Source organism: Sciurus carolinensis, chromosome 10, assembly GCF_902686445.1.
Source record: "Sciurus carolinensis chromosome 10, mSciCar1.2, whole genome shotgun sequence".
Taxonomy (NCBI): domain Eukaryota; kingdom Metazoa; phylum Chordata; class Mammalia; order Rodentia; family Sciuridae; genus Sciurus; species Sciurus carolinensis.
Window position 1 is genome coordinate 122,616,770 of NC_062222.1, and position 15,619 is coordinate 122,632,388.

The 15,619-nt window shown below is 40.6% G+C and overlaps 1 long non-coding RNA gene across 1 annotated transcript in view; it reads left to right on the forward strand.

Annotated features, from left to right (window-relative positions):
• The first annotated feature begins 1,121 nt into the window (after positions 1-1,121).
• LOC124994078 (uncharacterized) overlaps positions 1,122-15,619 on the forward strand; it is a 28,335-nt gene continuing 13,837 nt past the window's right edge. The window contains exon 1 of the long non-coding RNA XR_007110447.1: positions 1,122-1,217. This is a non-coding gene — a long non-coding RNA (uncharacterized LOC124994078). The remainder of the gene's footprint in view (positions 1,218-15,619) is intronic.

A 15,619-nucleotide genomic window follows, 5' to 3' on the forward strand; every position in this document is an offset into this window, starting at 1 on the left:
AAAATAATAGAATTGAGCCCTGCCTATCTATTACTCAGACTTATGAGCTATTAACGTTTAACCCCAAATACTGAAAGTGAAAACAAATCACACACCTATCTCTTTCTTTCTCTTGCCTCCATAGTAATCTCTCCTCAGTGGTTAGCGTGTGAAATTTCTGCTCATTTATTCGGCAACTACATGTCCACATATCCAAAAGTAACATGCAGAATTATTCTGTGTCTTTTGAAAATTTACATATGTTTTTCTCCTGTAGGAATCCTTTCGCAATTTACCAGTTGTGCCTTTTAATGCAAATGCAATTAGAACAATTGAGCCTTGGTGGAAGTCAGGAGGAACTCCTTCTTTCAGGTGTTGGGAGTGGCCTTTGCAGCTGCGCTGACTGTCCCAGCTAATCATTCTTCCCGGTGCTCCTAACGTTCATCTTGGTTTTCTATTTATCACTTTGGCTCATGGTTAAGTGCATTTATGCAATAGCTTTAAAAGTCTTCGACCCTTGATCCACACCCTCATTGTGCTTATTGAGTGGCTATAAAGTTGTTCCAGGGGAACAGGAGGTCATAAAATCACAGCAGAAGATGGAAACCCATCCCTGGATAGTTTTTCTTTCTTTTTTTCTTTTTTATTTATTTATTTTTTTTTAATAAGAGAATGAATTCTTTGATTTTTCTTTTTTGTTAGAGCGGAGTTTTTTTGCCAGGCTCTTCATATCCCATTTCCACATACCTGTGCAAGACTTTGCCCTATCTGGAGAGGAAACCGAGGAGCCCCAACACTGAGGAAATTATTTCTCGTAATAGTAACCGATTAAACTAGTTACCAGTAGAAGCACTTGTTTCAGCCCTTAAGTTAATTGAAGTGTTGCAAACTAAATATGATTCTAAATTGTTTCAGTATTCCAAAGTTGTTCATGCAAGCAGATAAAAATGAAAAAAAAAAAAAAGAAATCAGTTTGGAATGTGCAAATCAGGCATACAGTGCTGACATTTAGATCTATGACCTGATAACTCTGCAGTAGGTACTTGGAAAAACTTTGTGGGCTTCCCCGCCCCCCCTTTTTTTTGCTGAACTCTCCTTTGAAACCCCTGAACCACTGCTTGATGTGATATTCAATAAGTACAAGTCAGGCTGCAATCAGAAGGGGAACTGTCTGCATCAGGATTTTTCTACCGATTTGCCTGGAAAATAATCTCTTCGTGATTCATTTCACGGGCCAGGTAAGAAGGGGATTGTTGAAGGGAGATTGAGCTTAATGGAGGAAGTGCAGCATGTATTTCTGGAAAAAATCTGGCTAGAACTTGGTTTATGAGCCTAGTTGGAGGGCATACTTCTCTTCCAGGTGGTGGACCTTCTGTACCCAAAACCACCGCTCATAATAAATGAATGTCTAAATACAAGAAAGAGAAGGCCACAGGGAAAATCTGGAGACTAAAGAAGGTTTTCTCAGTTTTCCCAGTTTCTTTCTCTTCTTGTTGTTCCCACCCCATTTGTGGACATATATGTGTTGATCACCAACACAGATACAGACAACTTTCCATTTCCATAGCTTTCAGGTGCTGTGAGTTTCTTGATTACTTACAAAGATCAGGTCAAGGATTGAACTAAAAGGAGTTATTTATTTCAGTGGGGAGGCTGTGAACCTCTTGGCAGCTTAAGGAAACATCTTGAGTAACAAATCATACAAGATCCATGTCAATTTCCCATCCTTCCAAGGTCCCCCTCCTCCTCCCAAAAGAAACCCAAGAAGATCAAGTGAAATTCTATATCAGTGGATTTCATACACTTTATTTGAAAGGATAAATTCTAGGAATTAGAAGGAACTTCAGGACATGGGCCTAAGAGGAAGCAAAAGAGGATGGTCAGGGTCATGAATGGTAAGATTTGGATCATGCAGTAGTAGAATCTCAGTAAGAATGTAGTCTGCCATTATTTTTCCAGATACACCATACAGTGTTGGAGCATGAACTAGAAACCCATTAACAAGAACAAATCCATGCAGAAAAAGCTGAGTCCATAAGAAGAGTAGTGATATTGACTGATCATTCAGGTATGGCCAACAAGGAAGGCAGAAAAAGTCTTAATACAGATTAGGCAGCTGCATCAATAGAATGAGTTGAAAGGTTCAGGGTAGATCCTTTTCTCCAAAATATCTCTTCTGTGGCTTACAGATCATACCGGAAATTCAAAATTTGGTGATTCATGTATTTTTAAAATAGGCTGGAGATGATAAACTAGCCTAGCATACATTGACTAAGCTCATTTCAAGATGAGAGCTAACTGTATGAGGGCAAAAGTGAGAGAAATCTGGACACACATGTCCTCACTGCCTGGGGGAACACAGGACAGACAGTGACACTGGGTGCCCAGGGAAAGGTGGCATAGTGAGCGAGTCATCAACTTTCCCATCAGGCTCCAGTTTGAGAGGCACCTCATCCATTAAACATTGATCAGTGTCAACACTGAGCACAATGTCAAGCACAGAAGGGTTAAATCACATACCTTCTACCTCCAGGAAATCCTAATCAAGTATGAAGATATATACATAATAGTCAACAACAACAAAAAAAATTCTACTATATTCCAGATGCTATTTCATTGCCAAAATGTTGAAACTGAATTAAGGAGACACACTGTTCTCAAAAAAAAAAAAAAAAAAAAAAAAATTGAAATCCAGGAGAAGCACATGATGCAATGAGTATGGAAGTAGAGATGTTCCAAGATCTATAGGATTAATTCCTCTACTCAAGAGGGAGGAAGGACAGTGGAAGGTTCATGGAATCTGTCCTATCTGAACTGTCCCTAGATGTGCAGCCTTACACAATAGGGAGAGCAGAGGCAGTAAAACTCCTTTTCCCCAGATCTCCTCTGAAGTCAAGAACAATCTCTACTCTATTTGCTTATGAACAGTCACTATTGTTCAGTAAATTAGTTCAAGTGTTGCTTAGCCTATAAAAGCTTTCCTGACCCACTTTTCCCACTCTCTGTCCCTGGATTTGTAGAACTTCTGCACATACATCTATCATAACATTGATAATATCATATTCTAAATAATTAGTTGTGTTTTGCCTATTGAGATTATAAAGGTGTAGACTAACTGAATGGATGGATGAATAAATAAAGGACAGAATTTTCATTTTAGCTAAAGTAATCCACACATTTCCTGGCTCTGAGCCACTTCCGGAATGCCATTCTTCTCAAGCTCCTCTACAAATGGCAATTTATGATCCTTGATATGGGAAAATGATCCCTCAAGCTTTCTCTGAGAAATAGTAAGCCATATTTGTGATGGTGTTTTCCTCCTCCTGCTTAGTCACAGAACCACGCAACCCCAACAGTTTTACAGTAACAACAACGCGATTTCTTCATGTGGAAGGAGGGTCACAGTGAGTTCTGGTCTGTGCAGAATGTGAGTTGGGCCTTCTAACTCCTCCTAGCCCAGGTCACCTCTGGGGAAGCTGACTGCTGCTTCTCCCTCCTGCACATCTTTTGCTTTTCTTTCTCAGCTGCACAGTTCTAACTTGCCTGGCTTGGATACACCTCACTCAGGCCAAACTTCTGTATTCTTTACCCCCGGGGAAATTTGAGTCAGGCAAGGGACTGCTGAGTGTTGGGGTGCACAGCCAGCTTTTCCAGGATTTGGCGATTATTTTAACAACTCTGGTTATTGTTTTAGGGGCACTTCCCTAGGGGCCTAGAAATTTCTGCTGATCCTAGGGACTTAGGGGAGCTTGAAACTTAGTGCAAAAGACTCACCTGAGCTCAAATGAATGAAGCCTGGGGACATTTGCTCATGCCTTCCAAATATCTGTCTAAAAACATCTCATTTCTGCAATTTCTATGGCCAAATGAATTGTCACATCCATGTGCAACCCTTACCCAGCAATCTGTTTATCAAGAAAGAGAAGCCTGTAGTCTCCCAATTTCTGCTTTCCAGGTGAGTGATATTAATTACTTTGCAGCAGGCGCGGTTTATCTCTGGCTGAAACCAAAGGAGATGAAAATGTTGCTGTGCAGTAAGATTTTTTTTCTTTTCTTGAAACGAATGGGAGGAAGATACGTATCTGGGAGAACAGGTTTCAGGAGGAGCTTCCATCAGCAGTGCTTTGAAATGCATTGTTAGACTATGGCTGATCTGGGTGAGGAATAAAAATAGCATGTCATATGGTGACTACATTAACTCATTTCCAACACAAGAGGCTGAGGGCCCCACACAATGACAGACTTGCTCGGAAAGTAGAAAGCACTGACTCCATTCATAACCATGGAGCTAGTTCTCAATCGAAGGCATTTCCTGAAAGATATGGCTAATTTCTCTAAAGTTATGGCTTTACATTGGAATTCATATCTGTTCCCCAATACAGAGAACAAAACTTTTTAATTGGCTTACCCTTGTCTAAGTATTATTAAGACTGACCCCCTAAAAATGGGTAGAATGCATATGGAGTCAATCCTGAATCTCCAGAAGTTGACAAACAGAAATAATTAGGATCCCAGACAGTGAAATAACTGGCAACCCTAGCTATGTAACTCCTTGGCATTGATTTCTATATATATCTTGGCCTCAGTTTCCTCAATAGAAAATGGGAACCTAAAGTCAATTTGATGGATTAGAAATTTCATTTCCTGGGCTAATTTATCCAAAAGAACCTGGCAAGCAATGCACACACCTCCTTTTCTTGGTGGCTTAGATGGATGACGCCCTTGCAAAGATGGAAAAGTTGTGAAATCTGAGGGCCAAACAAGTATGTTTTAATTCAGTTTTGTTTTAGTTTCCATACACTCTTCTAGACAGTGAAGGGAACACATAAATACAAATGCAAAAACCCAGCCTGTGCTAGAGCAGGGCACTCTTGGTTTAATATTGGCCGGTTCTGACTTTACTATGGACCAGCAGAAAGCACCTGGCCAGTGTGTCTCCCCTCCAGGTGCCCCCACTATATATCTCAAGTGAAGGAGGCAGATGGCTTCTAATCCTGAAATGCCATGAAAATAGGAAAATGGACTTGCACCTTAAGTCTCAGTGCCTGGTGGCTCCCGTCATTCCTTTGCATCTTCTTCATTAGTTCCTTTTCTTCCATTTGTATTTTTCATGCTGTGTTCCCTTGGATTTTTTTCTTTAATCATCTAGTCTTTGTGCACATTCTCCTTGGGATATATCGGGCACGGTGGCAACATTGACTTACCTAAGACTGTGGAAGATCTCCGTGGCCACTTCCCCAAGCTTCAGACTCTTGGATAATTAACTACTGGATACCTCCTTTTGAGTGTCCCCAGAAGTTTAAACATAATGTGTCCCAAAATGGACACTTTATCTTACTCCCTAAAAACCTACTTACATTCCTGTTTTCATAGATTTTCATCAGCTCAAACTGCCCTGGTCAAAAACTGAGGAATCATAAGAAGCCCTTCCTACTTTCCACAACCACATCTAACTGACCACTAAATCTTGTTTATTTTTTTCAAAGCTCTCAAATTCATCCTTTCATTCTCATTATTCCATTTATAATCAATACCACTGTATTTTTTGCTTAGTCATTAAAACATATCTTCTAAAACTCTAATTGTACCTACCCTACTCCACTCTTACTTAGAGTTTATGGTGTGTTTCAAATGATTCCACGGAACCAGCGTCCTTGACATTGATGGTGTGGATGAATAGCCTACCTCCTTTTCAAATATTACTTCTTTGACACTCTCCATGCCATCAATGTTCTGAACTATGGTTCATTCTTTTTGCCTCCTTCAATACTTCTGGAATATTCTATCATATTTCCAATACTTAATAAAACTGTTTCTTCTTCTTGGAATGCCCTCTCTCTTCTCTCAGAGAAGTTACAGGTATTTTTCTCATAGGTTAAGAGTCTATACTTGGGAGAAAGACAAAGCTGTGTCAAATCCTTGATCTAGTATTTGTAAGTTCTGCGATGAGAGGCAAGTCATCTAAGTTTTAGTTGTATTACTTTTCAAATGAAAATAACAACACTTGCTATATACCATTGCTCAACATTAAATATGCTACTCTATGAATGGCACTAGGCCCAAAGGAAACTTCCATAATTGGTAACTAATATTTGTTCTTTGCAATTGGACTCAGCTCCTTTGTCTTTTCCCAGCCATACCTACCCATGTCCTGAATCTGGAATTTAAGTTCCATGATGTCAAGTCTATTTTGGTTACGTTTATTTAGCACTTGTCTCTGTGTATGAACAACAGCAGGCCTGCCATAGAAGAGAATTCCATCAGGATTCAACTCAGACACTGTTTCTTCAAGGAAGAACCTGATCTTCCCTGGGTATTGGTTAAATTCTCCTCCAAAGAAACAGGTACTACTTATTTGCTCTTGGAATGTTTCTCCTTCTTCTCTCATCTCTTAAGTTTTTAGAGGAGAAAGGCTGCATCAGTTGTACCTTGGAATCCCAAGACCCTTCCCAGTTCCATATGATAATGGTCAAGAAGACCTAAATGAATGAGAAAGTGAAGGAATGACAGAGTGGTAGATCTGGGTTTCTTTCCCTTTTACTTTTCTTCCTCCATGCTCCATTTGCTTTCTGTTTCTAAGAGTTAGGCAGACGAGATTGCTTCTTTCCCCAGAGTAGACATCATAGTCAGTCTCCTGTACTCTTATGAAATTGGAGCTTTGATAGTGGCACTGGGGGAGGTAGGGATCTTTGATTAATGGAGCTTTAGACCAGGGTTCCTCTGAGCAAAGGCAGGCATAGCCAAGCTGCTGGAGAGCTTTACCTACCTGCCCGGAGGAAGTCTGAAAAACTAGTAGGTAGGTAAGTGTCCACCCTGGAACTCTGCCCATGGAGGTATAAATAAGTCCTGGGAGGACTATGTGTATTCAAGTGTCCAGGTGAGAGTGGCTGAGCAACAGTCTGAAAAAGAAGAAAAAGACTTCTTTATTCTCTGGGCCGTGGCCTCCAAACCACCTTGTAGGCAAGGCAAAAAAAGCTGAGCTGACCCTGATAGGCATCAAAATGAAAGGGTTTGTGTGCAAATCAGGGAAAAATCCTTTCAGCACTTACAGGACTGATGCCAGGGAGTTAACATTTGGAAACCTCAGCTCAGTGCCAGGTCGTTGTTTGAAAAGGAGCAGATCTTGGAGCAAATGCCAGTGAAGTGCAGTGGGGGAAGAAGTGAGGACAAGGACTCCAGCAATTAGCTATTCAAGAATGTTCCAGACACCTGATAGCTCTTTTCCTTGTCAAAAGGAAAGAGAGAGAGAGAGAAGAAGAAAGGACATTCAAAGGAGCGTTCATGGAAGCAGGCTGCTAGGGGTTTTCAAGGGAATTGGGAGGGCAGATGCTACAAGGTTATTGGAGTCAGTGTCAAATGTGAGAACGGTGTCAGTGACACGAGCTAAGAAATGACTAAGCACTGGAGCCCTGGAGTAGCTAACAGACGGATCCAAAGGCCAAGTGTGGCAGTTGTCTCAACTCATTTGAATATTTCTGATGAGGTGATGAAAAATAGCAGGAGGGATGGAACTTTTTGTGTTTCAAGATATCCCAAGATTATAAGATGATGTTCCCTGAATATGTCACTCTGGGATTGCAATTGATCAGTCCTCACCTTAAGTCACTTTCTCTGGATTTCTAGAGTGGAAGTCTTTGGAGAAATACACACCAAGTTTCCCTTTGACAGGAGGACTTTATTGCTAAGGAATGGTTTCCCATTGGCACTGCGGGACTCTTCCCGTTCCCCCCACACACTCCCCCATTGGACCTGTACAATGAAGGGCACGGTTTCGCCCTCAGGCAGGTCACCTTTTGGTTTATGTAGAGCTTCCTGTTCTTCCTGCCGTCTCTGTTTCTCCTTTCAACAGTGTTACTGTAAATATTTTTTGAGGGTTTTTTTTTGGTGGGAGGGTGCTGAGGACAAAACACAGGTCCTCAACCCTTGCCAGGCAAGTGCTCTATCACTAAACTACATCCCTAGATCCAGTGGTTTATGTCGAGGATCCTGAAAAATTAGGGTCTGCCGGGACATAGGGAAGTCAGAGGAGAAACATTAAAAAAGCAAAATCATAAATATGAATCTCATTCCCTCTCAAAGAGTGTATGCATGTGAAAAGTAATTGAGTAAACATCTGGCATATACTTGATGCTTGATGCTTACTCCTATCCTTGCTTCTTCTCCCTTATTAGTTTCCATGCTCCCTGGCCTGCCTTTCTTGTTGCTTTTTTATGAAAGATTAAGATTACCTTGAGAAGCATGATTGAAAATGACAGTAGCCAACAATTCCTTGGTGTCTCTTTTGCACGGGACCCTACGCTGGTCATTTTTTATGATCTCAGTTGTGGTTTCTGCAACCCTGAAATAGAGGGGGAAATGTACCCACTTTACAAATGGCAATTGAGTTAGCATGGGGTAAGTCACTTCACTGGGTAGCTGAAAAATGATGGAGCTGGAGCTGAATCTCATGATTTTAATACTGCAATTTCTCTCTCATGGACCATGCAAATGTGGCTTCTTAGAGTGAATACATGTCATTCAGCAGGAATGGGACCAGGGTTGGTTGGGTGGGTGAATTAAGAGAAAACCTTCCCTGTCGCATTTTCTTTTCACCTCCTCTGTTCAGACAGCAGTCAATCATGTTGACTTTTGGTCAAGCACCTGTGGCTACTGGCTGAATCTGGAGCTCACCACTTACTTTTCTGTCCAGTGGGGCTCAAGATCTCAATTAGCTTATTAAATTAACTTATTTTGACTAAGAGTTCTTCCAAAGTCAGAATCCTTTTGTAAATGCTAAATCCAGAGGCAAGGATGGAAATTTTAGGTGGAAAAAGATTTCTGGGAGAAATGTGTGAAGTAGGCAGACTCACTGCCACTCAAACCTCCCAGAGTGGCAGCCATGTTCACAGTTCCATGTTACAAAAGCCCCACTGGAAAATCAGGTGTTGGAACCCAAGTCTCTAATTTTCTCAAGAATAAGTTCCATTTGGGGTCTGTTGCATATTTCTTGAGCACCTACTATGTGCTAAGCTTTTCTCTAGGCAGGGGAGTCAATGGGAAACATGTCAAGTGCCTGAGAGATCTGTGCTACTGGAGATTTTTCCTCCATGTTCCTCCCATTGGATGATTCCATAGCTTGTTGACCACTTAGAAAGATACCTTTGAAAAGATCAAATATGTGGCTAGGGAGAAAAAAGATTAAGGTGAAAAAAGAAGAATAGCAGTTTTGATATTAGCTTATTTAGAATTACCGGTTTCAATCAATGACAATTTTAAGATATTAAATGCATTCCAGAGTGACTTGTCACAAAAAAAGAGAAGGTGCCATTGCTGATATTCTCCCAGGTTTTTCTAATAAGATCAGGATCTGTTATGGGAAATAAGCTGGAAGATGAATAGGATGTCAGAATGCAATTGAGTTCCAAGGATTTTCCACAAGTTCCCCAGTAAACACGGCGTGAGTGAGTTTGTTCTGAGATGATGGGTATGGGTGGCTTTGGTGAAATTAGCCCAGGAAATGACTGCTTTCTAACCATGGGAAAGAGTGTCTGGCCATCCTTTCTTAACCAATTGAAAAATATCTCTTGGTATTTTCCTTTGAATTAAGTCAAAGAAGGAGGTTGCTAAATGAACCCTCTTCTCCTTTGATTCTACATTCATTTCTATTCTATCAAAAAGTCTCCATAGATCTTTCTGTGGTCCTAATGAGACCAAATCCAGCTCCACAAATTACTAGCTGTGCTACTTTGGGCAAAAATGTAATTCCTCTCAGCCTCAGTTTCCTCATCTAGAGAATGGGGATAATAATATCAAGGCAAATAATAATAGCAAACATTGGTCATTGGTTGTTCATAGTCCCACAGAGCTAAATATGCTACATGCATTGATAATATTATGTAGATATTACATGTATTATCAAGAATCATGGTTGTAGTTCAGGAATCACTAGAGGTGACATTCAAAAAATTATGGTATAGTTTTAAAAGTATGAATGGCTTTACAACTTTTGTGATAATCATCACTGCTGTGGAGTGACTGTTACCTAATAAGTGACATACTTTGTAAGTGCTTCTGCACTCAACAGGGAGATGGTGCTGTTCTAAATTCCACTGAGTCCTCTGGACAGTTGGATAATAGGATATATCAGTCATCTTCTATTGCTATAATGAAATAACTGAGGTAATTAATATATAAAGAGAAAAGGTTTATTTTGGCTCATAGTTTTGGAGGTTTCAGTTCACGATTGAGCCATGCCAACACTTTGGGTCTCTGACAAGGGAGGCATGTATGGCAGGAGCACCTGGAAGGAAATTGCTTACCTCTTGATCCAGGAAACAAAAGAGATGAAAGAAAGAGACCAGGCTTCTACAATCCAACTTTGAGGGTGTATGCCCTAGTTCTAAAACCTACCGGTAGACCCCACATCCTAAAGTTTCCACCATTTCCCAATAGTGCCCCTCAAGGTATCAAGTTTTTAACACACAGATCTTCAGGAGACATTTAACATCCAAACTATAACATTAGGCATTTAATTGACTAAAAATGTATAGTTGTGTCTGAGCCTATTTTGTGTTGCTATAACAAAATAACCTGGGCTTGGCACTTTATAAGGAAATGGAGTTTATTTAGCTCACATTGTGTCAGTCTAAGAGCATTGCACTGGCATCAATTTCTGGTGAGTGACCAAGCTCACTCTTTCAACAGGCTGCTCTTGAGGGAACCTAACCCACTCTGAGAGACCAGTATGGATCTCTTCATGAGAGTGAGTTCCTGTGATTAACCATCTCTCCAATATCCTGCCACCTCAAAGTCATACTTTGGGGAGCAAGCTTCCGGTACACAAAACTTTGGAGGGCAGACCATATCCAAAGTATAACAAATATCTATTAAAATAAATGTGCAGATTTATCAATATGCAATAGTGATTTCTTGTTGAATGAGAGAGAGAGAGAAATGCCTCATTACACACCCTTGAAAATGAAGCAGTAAACCACAGTATTCCCACCTGTCACTCTCATCTGTGACCTGCTCTCTGGTTTGGTCTGGAAAATTCCAGCCTAGCAGAACCCAGAATACAAGTGCTTCACCATCTGCATTGTCCCTGGTGGAGTCTGCCCACACTTCAGCCCTGCAGAGAGCAAGCTCTTCTTGAAGAAGGAAGGAAAGGAGCCCTTCCGGTAGGCTCCCACAGAACTGTGGTCTCCTCTTCCCTTCACTGCTGGTCTTGGGTCTTTTCTCTGTTCTACTCTTATGGGATTCATGGTCACCAGTAAAATTTGCTTGTAGGGTTCAGCCACATTGCTCCTGGTTACAATTCAATCCAACCCCCTGATGGCCTCCATCCTGCCTTGCCTCTGTCCAGCCCTCCGCACTACCATTCCTGCTAATATGAACCTCCTTGTAGGGAGGTGATTTGGTCTTTTAGATATTTTGGATCATGTGGGCTGGTTGGGAGAATGAGGGTAGGGGCTGAAAAAAAAATAGGTCCCTGAGAATTTAGCAACATCTAGAGATTCCTTGTGGTTTTGGCAGCAAATTATTACAGCAAGAAAGGTGACTTCAGCTGGTGCTGACTGGGAAAAGCTTGACAGAGCTACTCCCTGGGCTTCACCTGGTCCCTGAATTCCCCTTCATCAACTTTTATATCATTTTTTCATGGTAGGTGTGTGCAAGAAACATTTTATGAGCATCTTGTGCTGCTGAGAAGAAAGAGTCCCTGGTTGCTGCTCAGTCTAAGTGGGGGAGACCGATGAGTAAGTTAGCAAGGAGATTGAAGGCAATGAGTCATGGGGTTCTTGATTGTTTTTCAAATTGCAGAAGAAGCACCTGTTTTCCACCACGGGGTTAGTGGAGCACCAGAGGAAACCTTTCTAGGCACAGTTGCAATGTATTGAATCAGAAGAGTCAGGGATGAACTAATTAGGGGAAGAAGCAGAGGCAGTAGTGGCTGGACATCAAGCAGACATGTGCTCAAATGCTGTATCCACCATGCATGAACTGTGTTGTTCTGGTCAAACAATTGATTCCCTCAAAATGTAGGTTCCTGAGTTCCAGTATAGATCAACCTTTTTTTTTTTCAGGGATTTTTCTGAAAATTAGCAAACTATTTTTAAGTGTTAGACCTATATTTAACAATGAGCAGCTAATTGATACTTGGAGACACTGTTTTTGGTATTATTCATGATAATTGTTATATGTTATGAATTTATCAAAGAACAACTGAATGATAATTGACACTTGAGCATGATCCCTTCAACATACCAAGGACTTTCAGTTTGACTGTTACCTGCAGTGGTGTAGAAGATCAGGAAACAGGAGGGAAGCCATACCTGTGGATGGTTATGCAGAAACCAGCTTGTTGAAGGCCTTGTGCCCTGGCATTTAGGAGCACATAGTGTGTCCTTGAAGGGGTTGGGGCCACTGATGGCTGGCCACTTTTCAGTAAAAGTTGTGTGGAAGCAATCAGACACCCCAAGATGATGCACACCTCTTTACTGTGGACTGTCTGATCTCTGTTTGCAAAGCCTTGGTTCATTTACCACCTGGCTGCAGAAAATAGAAACCCAGGCACCACTTGCCTCTGAAGAATTCTCAGCAATTTTTCAGAAGAGTCAAACATTCTGTGTGAAATTCTTGGAGATTTCTCCCCTTCACTCTGAAATGCCCTGAATTTCAAGCAGCTCTAATGTTGCTGACTCATATCTAGTTTCATAAGAATCTGGGTTGACTTGTCATATGTTATAAATCTCTAGTTTACTGAATCTCTCCAGCTGTAAGGTGGACCAGGGAGTCAGTCAAAGGGATTCGAGGTGGGCTAAACAGAAGTTGAGGTTAAAAGTGTCCAGGGATATTGCTTGCTTTTCCTGTTTCTTCAGTGAAAGGAGAGCTTTCATGTTTTTACAGAGGGTTATCATTTAACTTCTGTCTTGAGGGAATTCCAAGGAGTAGACTTCAAAGACATATGTCCATGTAGGGCTGATGGTATTTAACCTAATTTTCCCAGGATTCCCTTTAAAGTCTTACAGAATCTCTCCATATCATTCATGGAAAAAGCAAGTCATAACTCTGACAGGAGGCACGTTTTCTCTTTTTAGGACTTTGGTGTGACTTTCCCTATCAAGGACAGTGACCACAAGCCACTCTGGGAAACTGGATACTCAGGCTTATGTGTTTAACAGGAAATGAAAAGATTTGGCAAAGTAGAGAAAGAGAAAAAGAGTCTGGACTGAAGATAAATATGACTTATGTCACAGTTTTGTTTTGTTTTCCCAGGAATCAACTCTATTGACAAAGCCTACAGAGTAAATACCATGGGACCTAACTCTGAGTTTGTAAGCCAATTTAAATCAGGGCAACTCTTTTCTGTTGAGAATAAATTTGCCTATGCCTTTGGACAGGTTTCTCAGTTCTCCCAGGATACACAGACAGATAAGCTAATGGATGGATGGACAGAGGAAGGGAGGGATGGAGGGATGGAGGGCGTGGAACAGCAGTCCTGCCAGAAAATGTAACTGCTTCATCCATTCTTGTATATATGTTTTTCCTTGAGAATTTCTTTATTTTCTGGGGTTGTTGTTTGCGACATCTATATTCCCCTCTCTTTCAGTTTAACCTTTCTTGGCCAAATCCAAGGTCAGAGAGAGCAATCTGCCACAGCCTGCCTAGTAAAATGCATGTCTCCTGATTAGGAAATTGAGCTTCTACCATTTACCAAGCCGTGGTTTCTCACAGGGAGAGATGCTGACTCACAGAACAGGCAAGGTGATTCATATATGCAAATACATAATTCATCTACTCACACTGATTTTGTTAACAACAGGTCTGTGGTATCTGAGGAGCCATCAAGCACTCAGGGTTCATTTTGCATAATTATACAATCTGCAATGATATCATCTCACGTCTCCTTATTGTTTTATCATCTCTTTCCCTTTCTAGAGATGGAACTCCATGAAGGCAGGGGTTTCTAGGCCTTTGTTAACTGGAGTACCATCCCTTAGAGTAGTGCCTGGTGGGGTAGAAACCCACTAAATCTTTCAATAAATGAGTGACTGAGTACATGGTTAGGATACCTTCTCCTTTTTTCTTGTTGCCTTGGTTTCATGCAGTTTTCTAGTATCTCCTTGGGGAGGGTATAAAGTATCCCTAGAGACCTTAGGAGTATTCTTCAGCATTAGGTCATCCCAACGTGAGGAGCTGGATTTCCAGGTCCATTCTTTCTCACTGACCTCAGTTGATTTTAAGTCAACCTTTCTGTATTTTGTTTTGTTTTGTTTTACTCTCCCTTTACTTCTGGCTTTGCTTGTAGTAGAAACCTATTTTTAGGTTATTTTGCATGTACATACACTTATTTCTAATATGTTGTTAAATCACATTTTATGCTTTATTTTGTTCCCCACAAACTTTATTTTATTTTCTTTATACCTTCTAATTTGCTCCTCTCATAGATAGTTCTTCCCTTTCAAGTCACTAAACAGTAATTGGCCTGAGTCTCTTGATAGCATCTCTCTTTATTTTGGTATCTTCTACAGTATCTTTCAGCATGCTTTCAATGTGGCCCAGACCAAATAAATACCTTCAATGTGCTTGGCAAGTATTAACTCCTAGTAGCTTACTCCTTTTTATCTATCCTTTAGGTATCCAGACAGATTTGAAGTGGGAAACAGAAAGTCAGTTGAACAAGGATCTGTTTTCTTGGGCAGGGGATGGGTAGTCTTCTTAAAGTTGTATCTAGAAGCAGGGTTTTCCATTGACAGCTGTGGTTTGTTTAAAAGGGTAGATAATCTTTCGAAAGAGGTAGTGAAGGCATCTTTTCAAATATGAAAAATACATATAGTTTCGAAAAAGTTTCAGATATAAAGATAAAAGGGTAGAATTAAGTGAAGTCAATTATCCATATGAATTTTTTCCTAGCAAATAAAATAGCGAAACTTTGAATATATTCAATGAGATGCTGGCATATCTTGTTGAATAATCAAGAAGATGACAAAGTCAGTTAGGACTGAGGGAAACAAGATGGCAAAAAATGTGATTGGAACACTCATTTAGGATCCCCTCCCTTCAAAAAACGCAACCAAATCCTGATGAGCAAGGACTTGTGCTTGGGTCACAAATCAAATACCTACGGAATGTGTGCCTGTGATCCCTAAGAGGTACAGTTGGGTTTCACGTTATGTGCCAACTCCAGTCGACTGGTCGTGGCTGCCTGGAACTTTGTGTAAGGAGCTTCTCAGTGGTAAGTGGTAAGTGTGGGAAAATGTGCCATAATCATCAGCAGTGTCTCCTGGGGCACAGTACTTGGAAGTGAAAGCATGAGTATTGTGAATTTTTCATTGTTGATTCATGTCTAATTATTGCTCCATAGTATCTTTTATTTTTTTCTCTATAATTTTTTTTGTTTCTAAATTTGGGGTTATAAAATTTGTTTCTGGAAAGATTGATGTATCATAATAGCCATCTGGCCCTTGTATTGTTTGCCCAGTTGGGGCTATTACAAAATTGCACCCTATCTATCACCTCTGACAGATTTCATAGCAGAGAGCAAATATCCCACATGGACTGTGAAGGAACAGAGATTTTGATCTAAGAAAGTAGAGATATGCAGTATAAATTCACTATTATTTTTATTAGGGAAATGATGCTAGAGACTTCAGTGGCTTTACAA